The sequence below is a fragment of the Manis pentadactyla genome, chromosome 12 (assembly GCF_030020395.1).
Source record: "Manis pentadactyla isolate mManPen7 chromosome 12, mManPen7.hap1, whole genome shotgun sequence".
Classification (NCBI taxonomy): domain Eukaryota; kingdom Metazoa; phylum Chordata; class Mammalia; order Pholidota; family Manidae; genus Manis; species Manis pentadactyla.
The window spans coordinates 64,323,598-64,346,551 of NC_080030.1; the positions used below are offsets into that span (position 1 = coordinate 64,323,598).

Sequence of the window (22,954 nt, forward strand, 5' to 3'; positions counted from 1 at the left end):
TGTTTCCTATTGCTCTCTCAGGATTAGTTGCGCCAATTATATTTTCTAATTGTATCCAGTTTTAGGAGGAAGCCTCTGTCTCTCCTCTCACGCTGCCATCTTTAATCCCCCTTAGTGGTGGTTTTCAATACAGCAGTTTTTTAATCGGCCTCTTTGTTTCCACCTGGATTATCCCCTTCGGTCTGTCTATTCTCAGCACAGCAGCCAGCTTCTTTACCTTTTACTTATAGTTTATATCACGTTTGCTCTGAACCCACCAATGGCTCCATCACAGAGTCAAAGCCAAAGTCCTCACAATGGTCTGCAAGGCCCGCTCAAGCCTGGCTTCCTTGTAATGTGTCTGACTTAACCCTCTACTCCTGCTGTCCTCATCGCTGTCCAGTTCCAGGCACACTGGTCTTGCTTTTCCGAGAGCATGACCCAGCACCCTCCTGTCTCAGGGCACTGGTGTTCGCAGTCTCCTCTTCCTGAAATGCTCTTCGTGGCTGGTTCTCTGCCTTTTATGCCTGGGCTCCAGGGCACCTTTTCAGTGAGGCTGTTCAAACCACCTATTAAAAATTATGGTATCCCAGTCTCTGTTCTTCTTCTCTGAAAGTATTTAACAATTTCTAATACTTTAATGTATTTTGTTGAATCCTAAAACCTATCACTGAAGGTTGGTATTATTATATAGGGCTCACCACAAAGAAAAAAATAACAAAATGACATTTGCTTCACCACCAATTTAAAAATGTTTACTAATCCATATATGTTAAAATGTGTTCCGAAGTATGTATTAAAAAGTCAATGAAACATGACACCCAATTTACTCATTTAATTTTGTTTAATGCCTGCTTTTGCTACTATTTTGTAAACATGAGAACAAGGATTTTGTTCTGTTTGTTCACTGTCCAGAACAGGGCCTGGCATCTAGCAGGTACCGATGCATAATTATTGAATGGATGTGTAAGACATGTTTCCCATCAAAAAGTAACTATGGTGATAAGATGTAGACATTTAAAAATAGGCTTTGCATAATGAAGGCCAGTTCAGTAGCCATGCCCCAAGCCCATGCTCTGAACATCTCAAAGGAAAAGAACAGAATATTCTTGCTAAAGCTTTTATTTTAATTACAAACATATTGTGTAGCTAAACCTGATATGTGTTAATAAATAACATCAAGAGCCACCTCCATTTTCCCCATTGCAGGACCAAAGGATATTTAAAAAGGAAAAAGAGAGAGGATTTAAGAGCAGATTAAGGATTCATTTTCCCTCCACTACACAGCACAAACTTTTTTGCTTAACTCATGTGCCCACACTTGACCTCTTGTTCCCCTCTTTCACCCCAGACCTCTGCAACAGCTCTATGACAAGGGCATCTAATCATTTCTAGCATGCGACAACATTTGGTTCAGATTCTCTTATCAGCATCACCTTTTCTTCTCCCCTATTTGCCCCACCCCTGTCATAAAGGAGACCCAGAATGGACCTCAGAGATCAGTGACACGTCCACCACTTCTTCAAACACTTCATGTAAAAAATCTTTCAGAGATGTGATTGTGGGCCCCTAGACCTGGAAAATAACTGTCGTCAAGGCCTTTACATCTGTTAAAATAATTCATTCCACTGACATTGCTTGGCCCTAAGTTTATTGCTAGGAAAAAATGTTTAAATAATAAATACAACTGTGGGCTTTTTTATACGTTTCAAAGAAATGCATCTCAGCTCTATTTCCATTTGGTAATTATAAATCAGTTTATTTAAATAATTTGAGAACTCCAATTTGATTCCTTTGAAGAGCATGTGTGAAAGGAGGTTTCAGTTAGATTTTTGGACAGTTGGTTTTTTGTCTTTTAAAAATGTGTGGATAGCATTACAGCAATTTTTAAATATGTTGTACATATTCAATAAATTTTCCTTGTATATAATGCATATCAGTAATATGGAATTAAGCTGTACCTAGTAGGTATTTTTGTACTTTCCATTATCACTACCTTATTAGTGTTCAGTGTAACAACTCCAAATAAAATGAAATATTAACCATAGTTTTTAATTGACACTTATAAACTAAAGTGTTAACTTTCATTTTTATTTTTTGAGAATCTCTTATATCGAGGTACATACCATACCATGCACAAATCTTATTCTACAGCTCAATGAATTTTGACATATATACACACTCATGTAACTATTGCCCAGATCAAGATATCAAATCCCACAATCACACATCTAAAAAATTTTCTCATGAGATGTTTGAAGAAGAAAAAATAGTTTTCCCCCTTTACCTGTATCACCCACCCCCCAACACTCCTTCCTGCTGGGAAACTTCAGTCTGTTCTCTGTGCTTATGAGTCTATGAAAATGTTAACTTTTAAAATCAAAATGACTTCCAGATTTCTATAGTACTATGACTACAAAAATACTTAAAATATGCCAAATTATTGTGGTGGGAGGAAAATCTGAAATTTCTATCTTTGTGTTGACCTTTAAAGACTTTATGATTCATTTGGAAAAGTATCACTTCTTTGAAAGTCAACCTATTTTCTAAAGCTCCATGTAAATCCATGTTTGCTGATGCTTTGTGATCTGGGTCCTTAATCAAAAGCAAGTGTTAGGAAAATTCCTCACATATAAATGTGAATTTTTCCCAGCCCAGCTTTCTAAATAAGGTGAGAGAATAAAGCACAGTGCATAAGAATGTGTTCAATTCACAGAATTCTCAGTGTATTTTAAACAACTGAATATTTTTTTGAAGTTTTAGGATGAAACACATGTACTTCTTAGTATTAACTGTGTGATTCTTTGCTTAAATGGTTTATTTCCTCTAATTTGTTTTCTAGAATGCAGCAAGGTAAACACTGGACAGATTGAAGAAATCTGAAACAGTTTGAAACACATATAATATGGGGTAATTCAAACAAGTATTGCATTTTGGCAGAATTTTAAAATTTGAAGTTATCTTTGTTTTAATAGACTGTTTTGGAAATTACTTTTATTTTTTTAAACAACTTTAATGAAGAATGAGTGACATAAAATTATTTTGATTTTAAATCTACTTTCAACCTTGATTGTTTTTAGGTGTAGTTTCAACTGCTGCTAAATATTTCCTAGTCACATTGAAAAAAGTCTTTTTCAAAAAGGTAAAGCAAGAACCAAATCCTAAATGTAAGAGGCATATCACATCCTCTAAAATCAAATAAAATACAAATTTAACAGAGGAAGAAATTAAACATGGGCCCTGTGAATGAAATAAATGTGAATGTTGAAGATATTTCAATCTTAAAAACTTTCTTTTGAGCAAAGATTCATAGATATACTTTTTTGAAAGTTTTAAGTTACCACAAGTCATCTTCTTTTGATATTAGAATTAAGTAGCATTCTTTATTATGCAACATTTATTTATTTTATAAATTTATTATCTAAATAATAATCATCCACTTAGGTATACAATTCAGTAGTTTTTTAAGTATATTCACAGATTTGGACAGCTATTGCACAATCATTTTCAAACATTTTTGCCACCTCAGAAGGAACCCTGTACCTACCAGCAATCATTCTCTATTTACCCCTAGACTCCCCAGCCTGAGCCAACACTAACATATTTTCTGTCTCTATGAATTTGCCTACTCTGAGCATTTCTTATAAATGGACTCACATGATATGGTGGCCTTTTGTGACTGGCTTCTGTCACTTGGCATAATATTTCCAAGATTCATCCATACATGACATTTTGTTTAACCATTGATCAGTTGATGGACATTGGATAATTTCCACTGTTTTGGCTATTACTGATGTTGCTGCTATGAACATCCGTGTACAAGTTTTTGTATAGACATATGTTTTATTTCTTTTGAGTATATTCCTAAGAGTGGAATTGCTGGGTTATATGGTAACTTTAATGCTAACTCTAATGGTAACTCTTAAAATTTTGAGAACTGGACAGTTTTCCAAAGCAGCTGCTTCATTTTACATTCCCACCAGTGGTAAGTGAGGGCTCCAAAATGTCCTCTACATCCTCACCATTTGTTATTGTCTGTCTTTTTTATTATAGTCATCCTAGTGGGTGCGTGGTATCTCATTGTGGTTAGACTTGCATTTCCCTGATGGCCACTAATCCAATCTCCATCTAAACCAGAAAGACAAACTTTTCAAAAACCAAACATACATTTTCTAGAATTTCAAAACATTTTTTTCCAGAAAAACATATGCATTACACATGTTCATATATATGCTATATATTTTTTTAATTCTCAAAGTGTGAAGATTGGGTTAGTGGAGTAACATTGTTAGACCAAGTTCTCATTTCTCTTTCTTTGTAGATATGTTAATGTCTGTCCTAACAGACTACCCATACAAAATTGCTGGGTTCTCAATAATTAGAGTAACCACTACTATTTGGTCCTGTGTTTTTCTCAGACAATAATTCCTTTCATTCTTACTTACAATGCTGAAGCATATATTATCATTCTCATTTGGAGTTGATAGAATTATGATATAATACAAGGTCTTATATCTAGTGAGAGTTCTCACATTCAATCCAGGGTCTGTCTGATTCCAAAGCCTATGTTTATCATCACCACCCCCTCTTGACTCTTAAATATTTTTGTGCAATTGGGAATGTCATTTCATACAGGGCTTGCAGTTTTGTTTTTAAGTCCTCTATGATTATTGCTCAAAGGCGTTTTCAAACAATATTCCACAACATTGTATTTTCTTCTTGCCATGGTGAATCATTAACTTGTATACTCTGGACCTAAATCTAGGTTAGGTCCTCTGAAAGAAAATACTAAGTACTATTTATTGAGCTCTTACTATGTGCTAGACACTATACTACCTCCTTGATATATATAATCTCATTTAACATGCACAACAAGCTCATTAAATTGTTCTGACATCTCATCTTTCCAAGTAGACTTTAGGAGAATTTAATGAGACATGTATTTGTATGCACAAAATAACATTGAAAACAGAGACAAATAACAACTAATTACACCATTAAGTAACATGTGATTAATTTCCTCATGAATCGTATAAATAGCATGGGCAATGTGTTTGGAGGGGGATGTGAACACTGTGGGCGCCCTGAGCTACTGTGGACTCATTGAATATGACAGTCTTACTGCATTAAATGTCAAAGTTTATTTTCATTTGCTTAACTACAGAACTATAAGATCTTAAGGAAACAGCCTTAAGAAGTCATTGTCTAGTTTTCCTATAAGCAGAGCACCTCCTTAATCACCTTGGTAAGATGCTAATAGCTTATTACTCATATAGCCCTAGATGGATCGTTTACACAGCACTTTCCATTACACTGTTATTTACATTATTTTATTTGATTGTGCAGCACCCAGGTGGAAAAAGCAGAGCTAGGAGCATTGTTTCCTTTTTCCAGATGTGAACCTGCAGCCCTGGGAGTTCTGCGATCAGCTTCTGCTAATGGAGAGGCCCTGAAGTCTCAGTGTTCTTTCTGTTGCTCATGTTTGCCTATGTAGAAAGAACCTGAATCCATGATAGTTGGCCACACTCTGTCCACTACTGGAGTCATGATTTCCATATTGACATTGGAACACTTTCTTGGAAATAAATATAGCATAAAGATTCTTTGTTTTATGGATGTGGAAGTAGTCCTAAAGATGGAAACTCAGGAAATAAGTAAATAACTTGGCCATTAATGGTCAGCCTTGCGTCATCAGCGTTGGGGAGGATGTGCTCGTCAGTGGCTCTCTGTCCAAGGAAAGGTGAAAGGATGCTGGCTGCTTTCCCAGTGGGGGCTCACTTGTTTAGCTGAGTAGCACAGAGCACTGATAAATTATCAACACCCCAACGCTCCTTCCCAACCAGATTTGGTCTGAGCCTTCAAACATTCGCAGATGGCTCCGGTGTGAAGCTATTCTTTGGCCCTCTTCCTTCCCTAAAGAAATCCCATGCTTGCCTTTGTTGTATGCTGCAAGTAGATGTTTGACGACTTCACTAATTCCTCTCTAGGCTTATACCAGGGGCAGGAAGCCTGGGGCTGGTGGTGGCAGGCAGGAGTGGGCAGGGGCAAAGAACAGACTTTCAAAACACAGGAAATAGGGTCTGCAAAGGGCTCTGGCCTTTCGAATGGGCAGGATCTGAAAAGGATGAACTTCACTTTGTACAGCACACCCTCCACATTATCATTCCAACAGCAGTGTGCTAGACTGGAAAGTAACCGTGTCCCAGATGCAAGCATGCAGAGAAGGACGCGTCCCTGGACCAAGCCTTTTGTCAAGCACTCTTTCCTTCACTACTCCTCAGTGAGAGCCCAACTGATGCCTCCAGGGAACTATTTGAATCATGAGCTAAATCTGGAGGCATGGCAATTGTTTAATTAGCTGCCAAAAACTGAGGGCAGGAGAAGATAAAACAGCTCACTTTTTAACTTTCTTTAGAAATGAATTATGGTCATTTTTCTAAGAGGTGCTTGTAAGGCTTGCAAAAGCCAGCACACACTTTTAAGGCTCAAATTCAGCCACGTTTTTCTCCTTTCAGGTTGCAGCCATCTTAGGCACAGGGCGTGATTCTGGACACAGTGTGGCGAGGCCATACTGTCCACAGGTTAAGAGCATCACAGCTAATTTCAGGCCTTGGGTAAGTTGTCAAACTCTCTAGCTCTTGTTTCCTTATCTGTAAAATGGGGCAATGGTGGGACTGTGTAAAGAATGAAGGGTAAATACTGGTAAGCACTTGGCTCAGAGTAAGTGCTCCAGCCATTTTAGCCTCTCTTAGATCTCAAGCAAATTTTTTTACTGTTTTAATTTTTCTTTATTAAAATGGTTCTTTAATTCTTTAACATAATCTTAGAACTATTATAGCATTGTAATAATTTTAAAAAGTCATTTTATTTACTTTTCTACCAAAAACTAAGTTGAGTTTTGTGGGCTTCTTATGGAGAAGGTGGGAATGGACATTAATTGTAAAAACAAAACAAGGTTTTTTGTTGAAAAGATCTTTCTAAAAAGTTGAACTCTGCATTTTAGACTCTTTTGCATCATTTGCTTTATTTATATAATTGAAATACAATTACTGTTTTCATCTCTGTACATGATTCATTTTTTTAGTTTCAATTTTTATATACATTTCCAGAAATTTGCCCATTTTGGAATTTATAGTGACTTTGCCTATAGTCAAGACATGAAACTTGTCTCCCAGTCTACCAAGCAGTAGTGAAGACATAACTGCTACTCTTTGGGTATTCTTCTTTCAAATATATTCATTTACATCTTTACAGATGGTCACCGACTTACAATCTTCTACTTGATGGTGGTGTGAAAGTCAGATGCTTTCGGTAGAAACCATTCTTGGGATTTTGGATGTTGTTCTTTCCCCAGGCTAGCCGTATGCAGTACCAACCTCACTGGTGATGTTGGGCAGTGGCAGTGAGCCGCAGCTCCCAGTCAGCCCCGCCATCTCGAGGGTAAATAACTGACACGCTTACAACTGTGCTCGACCCATACAACTATTCTTTTTTTCACTTCCAGTCCAGTATTTGATACATTACATAAGATGTTCAACACTTCATTATAAAGTAGGCTTTGCGTTAGATGATCTTGCCCAATGGTAGGCTAATGCCAGTGTTCTAGCACACTGAAGGCAGGCGAGGCAGAGCGCCTTTTTGATTTATGATACTTTCAACTTATGGTGAGTCTATTGGGATGTAACCTCATTGTAAGTTGAGGAACATCTGTACTCACATTGCTGCTAATTTCAGGGGCAGAGTTTCTGAACCAGTGTCTTCAGATAATTTGAAGCCCACCTGGTCCCTCACCCTCACACCCAACAGCAGCTAGCAAGCTGTAGCATATTCACATGGGTTGGTTAACAGACTGCGGGAGGCTCAGGAGAAGCCAAAGAAGAAAGAGCCTCCCTTGCTTTTTGGGGGGTATCATTTTAATTATTTTTAAGTGTGCAGTTCTGTGGCATTAAATACATTCATATTATTGTATAACCACCACTACCATTCATCTCCAGAACCTTTTCTTCATTGCCTTTTGAAACAGCCCTCCACCATTCAGGGGGCCTGGACATTGAGAAGGGAGCAAAACAGATATACAGCTCTGTCCTCTTCAGTTTGACAGAGAGTTTTCCTTTGTTGAGATATCCATTCAAATAAAAAGAGAAAACAAATTTACTTTACGTTTTTTGTTGGGCTTTTTATGTCTCCTTTTTTGGTCTTACAATATTTGAATATAGTAATTTGAAAAGCAATGTGGGTTTTCAGATAAACTTTCTAAGCATCATGAAAACCCAAGTATATCCCTCCTGCAGAAAGTACGAAAGTGTACCATCTCTACTTGCCATGTTTTAAACATACTGGAGAGAAGCTGAGAGCTTTTGGGTACCATCTATGTGACAACATCCTTCCCCAACCATATAGAATTATAAGAATAACCCTGTCTTATTGCAGAAAGACAATGTAACTTCATAATAGTATGTTGTAGGTTTATAACATTTTTTTTTTCAAAGTTTGAATTCAGAACAATGCAACCAGGTAATCATATGAGAGATTGAGGGATTTGACAAGACAAACTAGCAGGAGAGAGAGGAGAATGACTGAAACTTGAAATGAAACAGATCAATTAAAATGAATTTTCAATGCTGATGATGGTGGTAAGAGGAACACTTCAAATTCTGCTAATGGAGAATAAATTGGTACATATTTAGAAAAATTTTACATATGTCTATTTAATATGCACTCATTTATATATAAATTGCTTATATATAAGCATGTCACATATATTTATTTATATCATATATTTTATAGAGAGAAAGAATAAATTGGTAAACTTGTGGGAAGAATATATATATCAGTAACCAAACATTTTGGTCTTTTTTTCTAGTTTCATTGAGATATAATTGACATACTACAGAAGTTTAAGGTGAAAATGTAATGATTTGATGTATGTATATATTGTGAAATGATCAGCACAATACCTTTACTTATCATCTGAGAACCAAACACTTTGGCCATTATTTCATTTCTAGAAAATTATTTAAGGAAATGAACAAAGATTAGCACATTGTAATTATCACAACGCTATAATACCTAAATGAGAAACAATTTAATTAAATGTCAAAAAATGGGACATGCATTCTAACTTATCTACTTGCTGTAATATTATATAGCAATTATAATTTGTTAATAAAGGATTTCAATGACATGTAAAAATGCTCATGGTAGAGAGAGAGAGACTGTTAAATGAAAAAAGAATATAATTTTTCCATGCAGTCTTTTCAACCATGTAAAAACATGTACAGAAAAAAGGCTGATTATATCTGGACTTGGGAATCTAACTTCCTGCATCCAGATGCCCACATTCAAACCAATAGGATTTGTTTTCCATACACTGAGCTCCATTTTATGAGAAAGAAATAAATCACAAGTAATTCACTTAACATGAAGAATTTGTTTAAAAGTGTATATCCCAGGGTAGGTCTGTGGGGAGTAAGTTTATTCTTCTACAGCTCCTAAAAATGACATGTTTAATGGTGACCCTGAGGCACATTACATTCTGAGGCACTTCTGAATTAAGAACGGTTTTGCTCTGTGTGATTTTAATACAAGGTGACCATATTGTCTTCTTAATTTTTGAAGTTGGTGGTCAATATGGAATATACACAACTTTGTGCAAGTGGAGTTAATAGAAAATTAACAGAACACTTACTTCATTCTCTCATCTTTCTGGAAAATCTGGGGCTTACAATCTTGTGGCTTAAAGTTTTATTCACTTAAGGAATTACATTTTTATTAATAATTAATTAATGGATCTTACCTGACCCCAATCTCCCACATGAGAAAGTCTACATCTGAATGATGAGAATAAAGTAGTTTCCAAGTTTCATTAGACAACATCAGATACCAACTCATGCCAACTGAGGTGGCAATCCCATTGCTGAGACATGGGGTGATGAGAGAGGAGATGGACCACCCGTGTGCTTCTCACAGACCATGGCGTCTTCCCCTTGAGCCTCTCCTGTGGCAGAGCTTTCCCAGTGATACCAGTAGAAGCCTGGTGCTTCCCCAGGAAGTGAAAGGCTCCTTCCATATGTTTTGAGTTAAGGATGATACTTTACATGTTTTGCAAAGTGGCCAAAGGGCTTTGCTTGTACATGTGCCTTTGGACATGCTTCTGAAGACTATTCCTCCATGGCTATTTTGGGTGTATTAACAGCTTTGTATGCAATTTGGGATGCATATTTTGGTCTAGGAGCAAATAGGAGCTCTGAGTTGAGAGACAAATGTTTAGATTGGCCACCAAAGATGTTTTCCTTCAAAGTGTGTCCAAAACAGCAGCTTAATTTTGTGTGGCACAAACTTAAGTTTTTGGATTTGGTTTCTGGATACCATAGGTGGGACTCCCAAGCTTTCTAGATCCAGGTATTTCAAGAATCCCTTTTTCCAACTGGTGACCTCAAATAAGATATCAGAGTATTTCAAGTGACTCTCAATCATCCTGTTGCTTCCGGAGGTTTGTTCCTTTGGCACCTTAACACATTAGAGTGGATGGATCATCTGGGCCTATGCTTGACTCAAACCAAGACAGTAGTTGTCCTTGTAACTAACTTCTAGGAGAGCTGTTATTTTCAGTTTAGTTTGTCAGATGGCAAGCATTCTGTTGACTGTCTGATGAACAACATATTAGTTATGGGGGTAAGTACTGAGCTTAGAAATGATGGAGGCCTCATACATTTCAGATGGAGGGCTGTAGGTCCAAATCACAGAGCAAACCCTGTAGATGGTTCTACAGTTAGTAGACTATTACATGAATAAATGTACATTAAATGATTTAAAAATGATAAAACAGTCCCTAGAATGGGCAATTTACATGGTACAGAATGACAGTTTGGGAAAATTATTAGGACTGTGGTAGTGTTTGGAGGAGGTGCAGATTAAAAAGCAGTGGTTGTGAGGAGATTTGAAGCAGGTCTTAAAGAACTAAACTAAGTCTACTGTTTGGAGATCTATTAGTTAAACAGAAGTATCTATTTGCTGTGAGAAAACAATGCATAAGTACTTTCTCTAGGACAAAGAAGGTCCCTCTGCATGAGGCCTGTCCATCCTGTATGCATGCTTACAAGGCATAACTCAGCTGGCAGATAAGTTACGTTCACAGATTCTTTAAAAACTTACCCCTATCACTTGTCAAAATGTAGCATTCCTTAATACAGATATGAAAACAATCCTTCTTTCAACTGAGTTTCCATTACATTTTTTTTCATGAATTCACTAATTTATTTATTCTAGAAATATTTATTGAGAATCTACACTGTCCCAGACACTGCAATCAGTGCTGGGAATGCTAAAAAGACAGGATCCCTGACCCCCAAGAGGTCTGGTGTCTAGGGAATCTAAGTAAATAGACAAATAAAATACAATGTTCCTAAACCATCTCTATTGTACTTATTTATTGAATGTCTGCTTCTGTTTATTTAGGTGACCTAACTTGAACTATGTGAGCACAGAGACTGGATCTCATATATATTTGATTTCCTAGCTCTGAGACATAATCCTCTGTGCTTAAGTGAATCCACTGAATTTAATTAAATAAAACCTAGCATATTATGATCTTGAAGTAGTATCTACTCATTGCTCAGATCATTAGGGAACATTTGTATTTTGGAAAAGTTCTGTATACACAGAATCCAAATTGATCCACACCTGATTCCAAAATATATATTTTAATTTATAATTAAATTTTAATTAAATTTTAACATATTTTAAAGGGAAGAGAGTTACATAACAAAAGAGCTTTGAGTTTGTAATTAGAGGATCTGGATTTCAGTTTTGACATCTTTTCTTAGAACCAGTTTCATAAAAGGGGAATAAACAAAACTTAATTTAGGAGTTTTAAAATAAGATTAGATTAGAGATAATATATGTGAAAATCATTTTGTCAACCAGATAGTGAGATGACATGTTAATGGTGAATCAAGAAGTCGATTATACAGACAATCAGACAGAAAAGCTATTGGCCATTGCGATAGGCAACTATTACTTTTCTTCTATTCTTCATCTTCTTGGGGAAATGTCCTCTCCCCATCGCACAGGACTTTGTTGTGCCCCTGCCCCCACCGTAGCTGAGAACATAGGGGTAGGCTTAGCCTCCCACACAGACTGCCTCCTGGGAATTGGGACCTGCAGACATGAAGGTACTGAAGGCCATTGGAGGGGCAGCAGTGTCCAAGGGGTCCACTAGCTCCAGTGCAGGGGATCCTCGCTGCCCTGGTTCCTGCCCCTCCCAGGCTGCATGGTTAACCTTCCCTTCCAATCTGTGAGCTGCTCAGGAGTTTTTTCAGCAAACTCCTTTCTTTTGCTTAAGTTAGTCACAGCTTGTGTTTCTTGCAACTAAAAATATTAATTGATAAAGGCTCTCTCTCAGGTCGATTTTAGTTAACTTTAGCAGTATCTATTGTGTCTTTGTATATTCAGTGTGTACACACTCCCAAAGAGATGAGAGATGGTTTCTGATTTTGAGAAACTCAGCGCCCTCTCTACCCAAAGTCTTAGGCTTAAGAAGGCTCACTATAAAAACCACTTAATCCATTCATTCTCAACCTAGGAGGGGTTGGAAAGGCTTGGATACTTTTTAAAAAAATACCCACTCTACTTCCTTTGCAGTACAAGAGAAGAATAGGACACAGGCACTCACAGAGGAAAGACCCTGTGAGGACCTTTGCATTCCTATCGGGTGTATCTGATAGGGACAGTGGTGGGGGGTGGCATCTATACATGTAGAATTTTCTCCAAGTAAACTAGTCTGGTTCCTGATGATTAAACTTAAGAGTTTTTTCAGATATGTGAATCAATCAGTACCCTAGTAAACTGCCCATCTTCTCCATTCCTAAGAACCCTGTGATCAATAAGTCACCCCCAGATTCCTCCAAGTCTGACTCTCTGATCACATCTCCCTGTCTCAGCAGCCTATAATGGTAACTACTCCCTCCAAGTCTCCACACCAGGATTCCATTATTGCCATTGAAATCAGGTCCCAGTTCCACAGCAGCATCCCCCCCGACCCCACGCCTTTATCTCTTGCATAGAGATATCTCTGCATCTTTAGAGTTTCCTAAGGTAGAGCTTTCTCTCACCAAGGCATTTCTTAATTGGGAAAACATCATATGGATCTTCTGCAGCAGGACCAGGTGTGGGACAGCGTGGAGGTGTTTGGGCAGGAAGCACATAATAGATCCACTCCAGCACTCCCACCTTTCCAAGCTTTTGGATTCCTTGTTCTTCCAAAGGCAGTTGTGATATTTCAGCCTTATTTACTGGTTCAATTAACCAGTTAAGGAAACTATTCTGTAGAGATTTTCAACCTCGGTGCCTACTAGAAACAACAGGGAGAATTAAAAAATTCCTGATGCCCAGGCTACACCCCAGAAAAATTAAGTCAGAATCTCTGGGGTTTGACCCCAGCATCATCAGTGTTGTTTAAAGTTCATTCCAATATGCTCCCAAGGTTGAGACCCACTCTGTTAGACTTAGGTGAGTGTATACAGATCAATACATTTGATCCCATCCAATCTTATATTTTGTATTCCTTGGACCAATATATTTCTACCCATGTTTTCCAAGATCCTGCTTGTTATGAACTGAACTGAGTCAACCCAAAAGTCATACGTTCAAGTCCTAAGACTTAGTACCTCAGAATGTGATTGTATTTGGAGAGAGGGTATTTAAAGAGATAGTTAAGGTAAGATGAGGTATTATGGATGAGTTCTCATCCAGTATGACTGATACTATAACAAGAGAAGATTAGGACACAGGCACTCACAGAGGAAAGACCCTGTGAGGACTGAGAGAAGACAGTCATCTACAGAGGCATCAGAATGTAGTCAGCCCTGCCAACAGCTTGATCCTGGGCTTCCAATCTCCAGAATTGTGAGAAAATAAATTTCTTTTGGTCTAGCCACCCTGTCTGTGGTGTTTGTTTTAGCAGCCCTGGCAAACTTATACACTGTTTGTAAAAATCTGCAAGGTCTCATAATTCCTTCAGCGAATGAGCTGGGTCTCCTTCAAGAGTAAATTTTGCAATTCTTCTATACCACACTGACATTTAACTCTGCTTCTATGCCTGTAGTTCTGTGTGTGTGTGTGTGTGTGTGTGTGTGTGTGTGTGTGTAGGGATGTTGGAGGATGTGAGGTCTCAAAGAGAACTGGTATCACCTCAGACAGCAGCTACTCCAGGTAAACTCACTGAAAGATCTACAAGTGAGTGAAGGTTTGCTTTTTCTTAGTAGGATGAAGGCTGCTTGGCAGGTGATCTAAGCGGCGGTTTTTAAGTTGTAGTCTCAGGACCAGAAGCTAAGGCTTCACTTGGGAAGTATTAGAAATGCACCGTGTTGGGCCACACCCCCTGACCTACTGAATCAGACTCAAGCCCTACACTCTCCTTTAGAGCAGTAGCTCTCAAATTTTATTGGGCATCAGAATCATCCGGAGAGCTTTTTAAAAACACAGATCACTAGATCCCACCCTCTAAGTTTCTCACTCAGTAAATCTGGGTGGGGCCTGACAGTGTGCATTTCTAACAAGTTTCCAGATGATGCTGATGCTGCTGGTCTGGAGAGCACATTTCGGGGACCGCATCACTCTGAGGTCTGAGAAGGCAGTGGGAGGGGATAATGTTACTGGAGTGCAATGAGTGCTGGAATCTCACAGCAGTCTGCCCCCCAGGAGGGAGTCAGCAGGGAACAAATTCCCCACTTTCTCTCCTCCCTTGCTCCCATCTCTGTCTGCCTCCCATTGACTGAGGGGAATCCAATGATACTTGTCCAAGGGGTCAGCCCTCCAGGGCATGGAGCAGGGCAAAGAATGGACTTAGGTAGTGGGGTTAATGGAAAATTAGCAGATTGGGCTATTCTGATAGGAGCCTTGGGCACCCACTTCACTTGATTTATTATTTATTCTATTTTAGCTTTTCACTTAAACCTTTCTATAACTCAGCCAGACTCAAAAAACTAGTCAGTGGGAGAACCAGTACTAGAACCAGGTCCTTTGACCCACGCATTGTGACCCCACTCATCTTTCCACCACACCAGCAGGACTTTGGGCCGAGCAATCTGGATGCACCATAGGAAATCTGCTGGGAGGTGTGCTTGTGCATTTATCTCTGTGTTCAGGGTGGTGCTAGTGGGGTTCTGGAAACTAAGGAAGCAGTTCAGATCTTGTTGCAAGAACCTAGATATGAAATAAAACACAGGACCAGGGTGGAGGCATCAGGAATAGAAATAAAGAAATGGACAGTGAACAACTTTGAAAAAAAAGACTAGTTGTGATTTATTGAGTGAGGGAAAAGAGGTATGAGGGTTATCAAAAGTGAACGAAGCCTGAAAGGGGAGCCTATGGGAAAGAGCACATGGGAAAGGAAGAATTTACGTGTTGGTTTTTCCAGCTGAAGCATAGACGCGGAGACCAGGTTCTATAAGGACAGAGACACAGAAGTCAACCTTACTCCTGGAGGGTGCACACTCTGGCATGCTGGTTTCTGGCAAGCATGTGTGTACTGCTCTATCTCTCACTCTCCCACTTGACACCACGTGTGACAACAGCACATTCTGGAAGGGTTCAGGTGAAGTGAACAACGAAAGGTGACTGGCTCCCACGAGGCCAGTCCATGCTGCCAACTTCAGTAAATCCAGAGTGGTATCAGCTCTACTGGGGTTTGGATCTCAATTCTGCCACTGATGTCTGGACAACTTTGGGCACATCCAGAATGTCATGGGGTCTTGAATCCTCCACTCTAAATTGGGGGTAATAAATAATATTCCCCTTTTTATTGTCATTTTAAATTTTCTAAGTAAACTAACATGCCAGGGATTTACAAGTGAGTCAAGATGAAATAAAGAAAATATTGGCATCTCCTTTCCCAGTCCAGGAAGCAGAAAAGTTTTGACTTTTCGATGAAAAGCACAAACTTACTAAAAGAGAAATTGATAGAGTTAAATTGTGAGACATTGTGTGAAGGACAACAATCACCAGTGTTAGAGTAGTACAGCTTTCATCAAATATATTTTCCTTCCTATAAGCTTTAAAAATTAGCAAATGTTATCTTTTTCCAAGGTGTGCTTAGATAACTGCTTTTACACAGAAATAGTACATATCAGCACATCAGGCATTCAAGGATATTTTAGGACCCTCTGGAATTGTAAAGAAGCAGGGAAAATTTAGGTGTGTTGTTTGGAAAGTCTTCCTAACAGTGAGCCTTGCTATCTTACAGAATATTCTCAAGGGACAGGTTGAAGAGCCCACTGTTTATGCTATTTAAAAGCTATACTAGCCTTTATACTCAAAATTTGAATGTGAAGGCAATTCCTGTCCTCAGCAGGAAGAATGTTATTAAGACATTCCACTTTTTCACTTGCCACATCTTTTCCATTCATTTTTAAGCTCCCCATGAAGACACCAAATAGTCCAGAATATGCCAAAAATTGAATTTCAAACAATCTCAGTATCTTCCTGAGTTTTCTAGCACCTAAGGTCAATAGGCATGCTGTTATTTGTTGGTTCTACAGTGTTGAATGAAGCAATTATTAGTGAAAAATGAAAAGTTAAACAACAGATTAACCCATATTTACTGCAGTTGTCAGATGACATTTATGTTCAAAAACTGTGTCTCAGAGAACGACTAGCGTTAAAGGAAATTGCTTCATTAAACAACGATATGTGTTGTCTAATTTAGTTTGTTCAACTTGAAAGTGACAAGTTCCCATTTTACAGATGAGGACACTGAAGGCTCAGGGGAGTTAATAACTTACCAAGATCACCAAGCTAACAGGTGGTGGACTTGGGCCTGGAAACCTAGTCCATTTGATTCCAAAGCCAGGCTCTTCCTGGGTATCATCCTGCCACCCCAGGTAAACAGCAGCACTAATGACAGCCATCTGGCCTGGAGGTGTGAGCTCCAGCTGACCTGAGGGTAGACAATGTGTGACCTTAGGAAAAGCTGATGGTAAACAAATCAGGGGATTGACCCATAGAGCAAGGGCTGGGTGTGATCACAGAAAGAGATGACAGGAAAGGAACCTTTACCCCTAAAAAATAATGCATTTATTGGGCCAGTCATCTCCCTGGTACTTGAAAATTCTTAAAAACATTTATGCAATTGAAATTTTTAATGTTTTTATGAATTAAAAGTCATGAAATTTCTTATGTTTTATTAAAATTCATAAAAACATTTCTTTTGTTTAAATCACTGTTAAAATACTTCTAGAAGGTATCACACCATTTAGTCATGTTTATTAACATGTTTCTGCTAATTAGTATTCTAAACTTGCTCTCCATACCACCATTCACTGGGATGGGACAGAAAGGAATACCATGAAAGGAAAATAACTTTTGGTACTCTGGCAGGTGGAAAGAAAGTTCTGGAGAAGAAGCTATACAAGGATGGCAGGTGGGGTTCACGGTGAGGGGCTTCTGCTGCTGTAGGAGTTGTGGGAGAGGTAGGGACCTGAGGGACAAGGTTGAGAGGAGGTTTATGTATCTTTTCTCTTACAATTTTTAGCTAAGGGTGGCTCTAAATTAGGGTTTGGGGCACATATGATGGGAAAATCAGATTGGAAAGACAGTACTAATTAATCTTAGTAATTATCCAGTTTAACTTGAACAACTGAAAGGACCTGGGAGCTATTGCTGTCCCTGCAAGCAGGCCCTTGGAGACAGCAGGCCTACAGGTTGATAACAGAGAATCCAGGCGGACTGGAAGATTAGAAGACCTGGATCAGCTTGTTGCACAGGTGGGAACCGCCACCTAGGGTGAAACAGGAAGCCAGTGACCCAGCAGGACAAGACCACTTTGAAAAGGAAAGGATGTGCTGAAGGGAAGGAAGATTCAGAGACTCAGTTTCGTGCCTACATTCAAGAGAAAAATTAACCTGCTGCTGGGTAGTGAATGAGGGAGGATGTTTCTGTTAACATGGAGAGCTGGGAAGAGCCACAGAAGCTGTGGGAGGCCTTCTGGTGTGTTCTGCTTGACCTCCCACTTGACTCGTGGCACCTCGCCTGTAATGGACACCATGAGCCACTCCCAGACATCCACTTATGAGTGTTGAAGTGTTAGTCCCATAATCCAGCCTACAAGTGGCCAGTAAGACGGAGTGCATAGGACACAGTGCAAATTCCAGCCCCTCCGATAAGTCATCCTTGGTCTGGGGCTTGCCTGATCAAAAGGTGCAGACTGGGATTAAGATTCTAGATAAGTAGAATGAGTGTCTGGGGAGAGGTCCATTCAGTCCTTTGAGGCTGTAACTTCTGATCTTTATTTAACCCACGCAGAGGCAGGGATTCTTTTCTATTTCTGCTCAGTTTAGTGGACAGCTTGTCTCTCTAATGGCCTGAGATATAAATACAGTGCACACCAAAGTGAGGTATTTCCCCATGCAATGCCAAAGGATGGCTGTTAAATCTCATCTGGGAGGACAAACTCTAAATACCATAAATGTTTAATTACAACAATATTGCGCCAGGTTGCCTACTTCTCTTCTGGAACTGCATAATGAGACTGATTAAGTGACTCTGGGCCAGGATCCCAACTTACTTTCCTATGCAGTATTTGCAGACTACAGAAGTTTTGAGGATCATGTCATGGGGCGCTTTGAAAATAAGAAAATTATCTCAACGATTCATTATTTTATGCTTGCTTTGCATATGTGTATATAAATGTAGTTTGGGTAAAATAGATAAACGGGAGGAAATGAAATACCTGGGGAAGGAGATGTTGCAGAAAGCAACGGGTAAACCCATAACGGAGAAATCTTGTTTCATAAGACTGTTTCCTCAGCCACACTGAGAAGGAACACTGACAGGTCTGAGATGTGTGACAGTCCCAGAACATCAAATTTGCATGGATCAAGAACTATCTTTGGAAGCAGACTGGCCTTTCTTTTTTCTCAGCTTTATCTTTTCATAAAAAGACCTCCCCCAACTGAAGCAAATAGTGAAGCCCTCCCAACTAAGTTTGTGTGTCCTTGCTTGTTCTAGAGCCAGAGGTGGAAAAATCCATTTCTCAGACTGATTCACCAATACTTCTCAGATTCACCAATATTTCTCAGATTTTCCTTATAAAATCTTATTCTAGTTAGAAATATAAAAAGTAATGAAAATATTTGACACTCCAGGTATTATTACCACAGACCTCTAAGGAAATCTTTGAAGGAAGAGGCCACCCCAAGTCTAAGAAGGAGCATGTAGAGGGTCTGGAATGGAAACTATTTAGACTGGACAGTTAACTGAGTTAATAATGTCAAGCCATTTGCATGAAGTGATGTGATTTACATTTCTTTCATTGGACATCTGAAAAATGGTTTACCTGCTGAGGTTTCTAGATTTCCAACAGTTTCAATACATCGGACCTCTGCAAAAGACAGCATCAGAGTGGCATGGTAGTAAAGTTAATTGATTAAGTAAACTAAATAAAGATATAATAACATTAATTTTCTATACATGAAAACACATTGCACTTGCCACTATTCTTTTTTATTTTGTAAATTGTTATTATAGATTAGTTGAAACATGCAAAAATAGAAAGAATACTATAATGAACCCTCCTGTACCCATCATCCCTAGACCTTTTAACTCTTTACCAGTCTTATTTCATATAAACTCCACTAACCACCTCTTTTTTATTTTAAAGCAAAACTTGAAAACCATTTCATTTCACCCTTAAATATTTTAGAATGTTCTAGAGTTTGTTTTAAACCCAAGTACAGAGTAAAATTTAATCCTAACAATAAAAGAATCTTTGAGAAAGAAATCTCTCCCCATTTTTTAAAAAGAATGTCCCTCTATTTTTAATAGAATGTTTCCTCTAAAATTACTTTTACTAATTTGATTTTCGGGGGAAAGGGTCCCTGAAAAGGATTTTCCAACTTAAATTTGCTTCTGGTCCTAAAGAGTAGGGCCTGTTGTTTTCTTAAATTGTAAAAGGAGACTAGTTGACAGATATTTAAATTGTGTCCCCAGATTGGCTGCTTTGCAGCACGGGGGTGTCATAGGAGCATGCTTAAATCCTTTAATGAAAAACACAAACTTTGCTTGAAATAAAGAAACTTGATATGTTTCTATTACATTTGCTTTATGACTTCCTTCTAACAGAAACCTGGACGTTTACATGTTCCTGGCAACCATGTTGCCCCTTAAAACTTGAAATAAACAAAATCCCTTTGATGAGTGACCTTTAGTGTCATAACTGGTGAGAAAAGTATAATGAAAGGAGCTGGCAAAAACCATGAAAGTTTAACGGAACAAATGCTACCAAAATAGTACCATAAACTCCTGCTAGGTGACCGTCCAACAGTGTTTTTCAATACATCTCTTAGGAAAACCAAACTGAAGTACTACATCAAATCTTGCTCAGTTCACTTTGTTGGAATTAAGCTAAAAAAAAAAAAAAAAGTCCTGGGTTACAAAACTAAGCCAATGTGTCCCTTAGTCTTTTGGTGGGAGACAGCCAGTGTTCCTTCCTTCTGTATTTGGAAATCGATGCATATCCAGGCATCAGCATTCCCATGGTAAATAAAAAGGACTCGCATTCCTCTTTCCCTGGGCCAATGGCCTTTTCAGCCCAGCATCCAAGCTTCTGTGAGAACCTGTCTGATGTAAACTTGCCAGGAGAACCTAGTCATTTACCTTACACTGCAATGCAGGCTGGTTGAATAGTGAGATGGTCAAAGGGAGCATTGAATAAAACCACAGGGAAATCCAGTCTTAAGTGGGTTCACTCTGCATCCCTGTGTCCAGTGTCTGGTTTCAGATCTCTGTTTAACTTCCCTTTAAATAAGGTTCAGTTGATATTTTCGTTAATTTAAAAGTAGCAAGAAAAGGCCAAAAAAACAGAAATTTAATGGGACAGGCATGGCTTCCTTTCCCAAAAATAGTTATCAACCCGATCAGACCTCCCCAGTCTTGGCTTCTGGGAACGTCCTTTACCTTCATTTAGATAGTGACTGAGGATGAATCGGCAAGAAGCTGTCTCCTGATACTGAGTTTCTTCCTTCCCTAGCTGACAAGCAAACACCACTCCCACCAGTTTACTGTGTTATTCTGGTGCGTGAGAGAGGTTCCGACACAGCCCCGGCTGACCTGCCTTCCTCCACATTGTCCCGCACCTCCTGGCCATTCCCAGAGACTAGCATGTGGTTAGAAAGAAAAACAATGGCCCTCAGTGTCCCCGGGTAGATCGGAATGGGAGGAAATGACAGAGACACAGGAAACAGAGAGAGAGGTTTCTTAACACAAACAAGCCTGGGGAGGGACAGACTAGGAAAACAAAGGTAAAGCCGGAGAAAGCAGGCACTGGGCCCCGGGGAGAATGTGGTCAGGGCAGGGGCTGCTGCCAGAGCGGCGGAGCCAGGACCTTGGCGCCTGTGGCACTTCGGTGACCAAGTCACTGGGGGCTCCTGAAGTCGGAGGCGGCGGAGAGGCCAAGAAGGAAACCTAAGAAAGGACTAGCGCTCTGGGTTTAGTCTCCTTGAAGGGCCCCCGATCCTGTGGGAGTCCGGAGCAAGCTGCCTGGCCCCTGACTGCCTCTCCTTCTCCCTTCCTGTATAACACGGCAGGGACAATACACTGCAAGGCTCCTGCCCTGGAACTGAGACTAATTTCTGGGGTTGCCTGCTCTGTAGTTCTCTTCTTGCCCAAAGACGGAATCCCAGCGTTTCTAACAGATGCTGCAAGCTTGCTCAATCCTCTTTTGTTCAGGAGCTGGTTTCTCCAGGATGGATCCCTGCCTCAGTTGCTCCTTCTCCTGTATATAAGGTAGACATCCTTATAAGGGGGGCTGGGCTGCATGCTTTCCTGCTGTTACTCGTCCATGCCCATGGCTTAGCTCCATGACCCCAGCCCAGCATCTGCACTTAGGTGCTCAGGAAAGGCGCAGGACATCAAGTTGCGCTCTTGCTGCCAGGTACAGCCTTCCTGTTCTCAGGCTTCTCATGCTGACCCCTCCCTGCTGACCCTCTTGGCCACTTGGAGCATTCATCTGGTCGTTCTTCCAGAACTTTCTCCCAGAAAGGGGCCAGGAAGTTTTCTGATAGAGCAATAGGAATCCCTTCTGCCTACTCCCTATTTTGGGGTTAGCATGTTAGGAATAGGGCCACTGTCTGGAGAATCCTGCCATTTCTATTCCTCTGTGGAATTAGCCTGGGAAGTCTTCCTCCCCCACCCCCAGGGAAATGATTCAGCCAGAGGCCGCTCCAAGGGTAGTTTGTGTGGATAGCGATGGCTAGAGCTGCCCTATAATCTCCGTTGCCCTCCTCCTAAGCCACCAGAAAGAAAGACAACACATTTTTACATTCACTGTTTTTTTCTGTGGCTATTGCTATTTTCTAAATGTGGTTCTAATTAATAAAAACATGTATGCCCCGTCCATGGTGTCCAAAAAGGTAGATGGAGACTTGAAGAAGGGGCTCTCCTAGTGAAAGGGTGTGCTAGTTGAGCCCAGGAGGATGTGGTTCAGAACAAGTTCACCCCCGTGGAGAGAGTTTCACTTCTGGGGTGATCTCCCCTTGAGTTGAGCCATATTTAGCATATAGTTTGTGATTTGTGATTCCTCTTAATTTTGCCTAACTGGTCAGTGGTATGTATGTACCCATACATTTTTTGTGGGTTAGGTTTGGAGAAAGGAAGAGATGGAGCAGCACATGGGGGTGAAGCCTACCTCATACTGTTCCATCCACTCATGGGCCCTGGAGGAGGAGATTGTATAGGGGTCCTCAGTAAATAGCAGCCAGAGAAGTTGTGGCCCATGGCCCACGGTGGGGCAAGAAGGAGCCCCTCAGCTCGAGGGGCAGTGGTCAACTAGATGACCTGAAAATGGGTGTGAGACAGAGGGAGTGGAGGGGAAAAGCACCACTGGAGTCACAAAGTAATTGTGTGATTAGTTAATGGGCGTCCCTTTCGTTCAATTACAAACTCCACATGGAGAGGGGCGGTATCCAGAGTTATATTCAAT

General features: G+C 39.8%; 1 long non-coding RNA gene across 1 annotated transcript in view; it reads left to right on the forward strand.

Moving 5' to 3' along the window:
- The window catches only part of LOC118921803 (uncharacterized), a 176,215-nt gene that overhangs the window by 37,003 nt on the left and 116,258 nt on the right, over positions 1–22,954 (forward strand). Inside the window, exon 2 of the long non-coding RNA XR_008992774.1 lies at positions 6,495–6,593. This is a non-coding gene — a long non-coding RNA (uncharacterized LOC118921803). The remainder of the gene's footprint in view (positions 1–6,494; positions 6,594–22,954) is intronic.